The sequence below is a fragment of the Pogona vitticeps genome, chromosome 4, assembly GCF_051106095.1.
Source record: "Pogona vitticeps strain Pit_001003342236 chromosome 4, PviZW2.1, whole genome shotgun sequence".
Lineage (NCBI taxonomy): Eukaryota > Metazoa > Chordata > Lepidosauria > Squamata > Agamidae > Pogona > Pogona vitticeps.
Window position 1 is genome coordinate 37,758,573 of NC_135786.1, and position 3,911 is coordinate 37,762,483.

At 43.2% G+C, this 3,911-nt stretch overlaps 1 protein-coding gene across 1 annotated transcript in view; it reads right to left on the reverse strand.

Moving 5' to 3' along the window:
* Window positions 1-3,911, reverse strand: part of LGR6 (leucine rich repeat containing G protein-coupled receptor 6) — a 157,619-nt gene that overhangs the window by 99,476 nt on the left and 54,232 nt on the right. The gene's annotated exons all lie outside the window — the stretch shown is intronic.

The following is a 3,911-nucleotide window of genomic DNA, read 5'->3' on the forward strand; positions in this document are numbered from 1 at the left end:
TGTATGCGAAGCTGGAGTGTCCTCTCCAGAGCATGAAGCCTGGGTAAAATAATATGGAGTATAGGCTGTTACCCAAGCAGCAAATCCCCCCTCTCCACATCACTGAAATACTGTAGTCCAGTGGAAAGGAAAGAGCCAATTCAACTGGTTCCTGCAATGTTGCAGGAGTTGCCAGAACGACACGAACTGCCTCTGGGACTCCAGCTCTGCATTTTGCCTCGAGGTTAACTCCTGAAGCCTTTTCCACCAATGCACTTACATATATGTGTATTTAAATAGCAAGCACATTTCACATTTTAAATGTTTAATTAGCAGGAAAAAAAGACATGAACATCACATATGCATGAAAATTAGTACTTAAAAACTCCTTTCACTCAATGGGCCATGTCACCTACACATGAACTGTACATAACTTTCACCACTTCATGATTCAGAACAGTATGTATGTATTGATGGCACTGAGAAAAATTTTCAGACAACGTGGGAGTTCTATGTGAGATGCTGATCTGTGACAGCACATTCTCACATATTGAGCATCATGTAGTGTTCTCACCTTCGAGTGATGAACATGCATATCTGAACCAGCAAAATGTCTCTTGCATTTCAATGTCTTTATATTGCTCCAGCCTTCCCCAACTCATTGACCATGTCAGTTAGGAATTATTGGAGTTGTCCTCCAAGATATCTTGAGGTCCCCACCTCTAGGCAAGCTACCCTAGTGGGCATGATGGGTTGAAAAGTCATGCTCAAACAGACTGTACAAAGCTAGGAGTGGAATTGTGCTTTAAAGCAGGGGAAGTCAGGTCTGGGGACTTTGCTAAGTACAGTATACATGGGAACTTGGTTTTGTTCTGTTCACCCTTTGAAAGGAGGGAATTTAAGGTGTGTATGTACTATGTACGCCGACGCCACAAGCCAAGAGGAAGGATCACCTATGTCAACAATGCTATCAACATTAGTTTCAGTTCTTTATCATTAATCATAGGCTATTTCTCCCTGTGTACTCTGATACAGTGGCATTATCTGCACATGGTGCCAACCTCATTTCATTCCCTGTATTTACCTAAAGACCCATTTTAACTTAAAGATGTCATTTTGTCATAAATACTGTCTAATGAAAGATGAATACTGTACTGATCTCAGAATATGGACTTCAACAAATTTTTGGGATGGAAACAGAATTGTTTTATATTTCACACTACATTACATACATTTTGGCCATCACAGAATTCTTGAAATTTTCCCTAGGCTTGTGGTAGCAACTTCAAAATAATCTCAGAGTAGAACTATGACAAAGTAAACTTGATTCACCCTTTGGGTAGTTGCTTCCATCCAAATAACAACAAAAAAGTCAAAATTCACCAAAAAAGAGGAAAACAAGCCCCATTGTGCAGTGGTTGAACTATAGCATTGCAGTGAAGCCTCTCCTCATAACCTGAGTTCAATCCTGATGAGTTCAGGTAGCTAACTCAAGGTTGAATCAGCCATACTCTGGACCTGGTGTTCTCGACTGCAAAGGTGGATAGCGATTTGAAAGCAGGAACAGTGAGTTCCTGCCCTCTATCATGGACTACTTCCTACTGAAATTTGACCTATCGTGACCCCCCTCCATGAGGAGAATGGACCCATGAAAATGGTCTGCCCTCTCAGGCTTCTTGACCTGGAACAGTTCCAAGAGGTTCTGTGACAGCACAGAGGGCTTCCAGCTGACCTGATAGACAACCCTGTTGGAGCTCCAGATAGATGATATCTGGAGATGACCCGGGCGGTTGACACAATCACCCCCAAATGCCCTCTCCACTCCAGAGTTCAGGCTGCCCCTTAGTATACTGAGGGGCGGTGAGCTATGAAGTTACCAAAGAGACGGCTAGAGAGCAGGTGGAGAAGAGATCAGTTGGCACAAAATAGGACTGCAAATAAGATTATGGCCAATAAATATACTAATGCCCTTAAATGGGAAAGAAAGACCTTTAACATCTGGAGGATTGGTGAGGCTGTGAATTGACAAGTGGAATTGTTCTGGCTGGTCTGCAACCTTACCAGTTCTGGCCACTCAAGGCCTTGTTTAGTGATTAGTTTGCAGCTTTTTTAAGAGCAAAAATCAAGGCCATACATGCTGACTTTGACTCTACCAGCAGCCTAGCTGATCCAGGGGTGACCATGGCTGCCCCATCTCCCATTGCCCAGCTGGTTCAGTTTGACCCTGTAGTAAAGGAGGGAGCCTCCAGGGTGATGGCTAGCTGTAGGCCCACTGCATCATTGCTGGATCCTTACCCAGCATGGCTGATCAGAGCCACAAAGCGGGCTATGACTGATTGCGAATGTTATTAATTCATCATGAGGGAGGGAATGCTTCCCTCCCATTTAAAAAAAAACCATTGACCAACCCATCATCAAATATCCCCAGTTAGTGTTGGACAACCTTAACAATTTCTCTCTGATCACTAAATATACCACTTCTGGGCAAGGTGATCGAGAGAGTGGTGGCTAATCAGCTGAAGTTATACTTGGAGGAGCAGGATTGCCTTGAGTCTGGACTCAGGCCACAATGGGGTATGCTGCAGGATGACCTTTTAAAGGAGGCTGAAAGAGGCAAATGCACCCTGTTGGTACTCCTAGATCTCTCAGCAGCTTTTGATATCATGGTATCAGCTCTCTGAGGTTGGAACTGGGGACTTAGCATTGAGCTAGCTCTGATCCTTCCTCAAGGACCGTCTCTGGAGAGTTCAGCTAAAGGAGTGACAATGTGTTTACATTTGGGTCTGATTTTTTTTTTTCATTTTTAACATTGCCACCTCATTATAATGTTTATTTCTTTGCTTCATGTGAAGAAATGAGATGTATGATCCCTCAAGGTGAGCCTTTTCAATGTCAATTTCATCTTGTATTTAAGAAAAGACAGTATTAAGGCTTCTTTTGGGGTTTTTTTCTGAAAAGGGTAGGGATGGCTCACAGATACATCATCATAATTTGATAAAAGCACCATCAGTCATGTATGGTTTATGAAAAGCGCAAGGCTTTGCAGCTCAGTCAGTTCAGACTTTCACTTGCCAGTCATAAAGTGACCAAAATAAAAATAAAAATCTAGGTACATGCAAATGAACCAAAGATGACTTTCTGTCAGAAAACTACAGTGGTTTATTTTCCTGAATGTGCATGTATTTGGAAGATGATACATATAATGATTCTTGGCTGACATTTTAACAGGACCATTATATTTTACACACTTTCTTTGGAGCTAATATTAGTCTTCAAAGGTGACATGTCCCCTTTTATTGGACTGCTTAAGTTCAGCTCATTAAAACATAAGAAGGGCCTTTTTTGATCAGACCAAAGGCCTATAAAGTACTGCTTCTCATCTAGCAAAGTGGCTGGCAACGTGAATGTGAATGGGACCCTATAAGCAAGCAGGACAAGAGAGCAAAAGCCTTCTCCCATTCATGTTTCCTCACAGTATGTATTCAAGGCATACTGCTTGCTCACCAGTTCAATTTATGCCACTGCACATAATGCTGGTACAAATAACTCGTAAGATACTGGCCACAGATAGTTTTAGTAAAGGTAAAGGTAAAGGTTCCCCTTGACAATTTTTGTCCAGTCGTGTCCGACTCTAGGGGGCGGCGCTCATCCCGCTCTTCAAACCATAGAGCCAGCGTTTGTCCGAAGACAATCTTTCCGTGGTCACATGGCCAGTGTGATTTAGACACGGAACGCTGTTTACCTTCCCACCGAGATGGTACCTATTTATCTACTCGCATTTGCATGCTTTCGAACCGGTAGGTTGGCGGGAGCTGGGACAAGCAACGGGCGCTCACTCCGTCATGTGGATTCGATCTTACGACTGCTTGGTCTTCTGACCCTGCAGCACAGGCTTCTGCAGTTTAGCCCACAGCGCCACCCATCTTTTAACC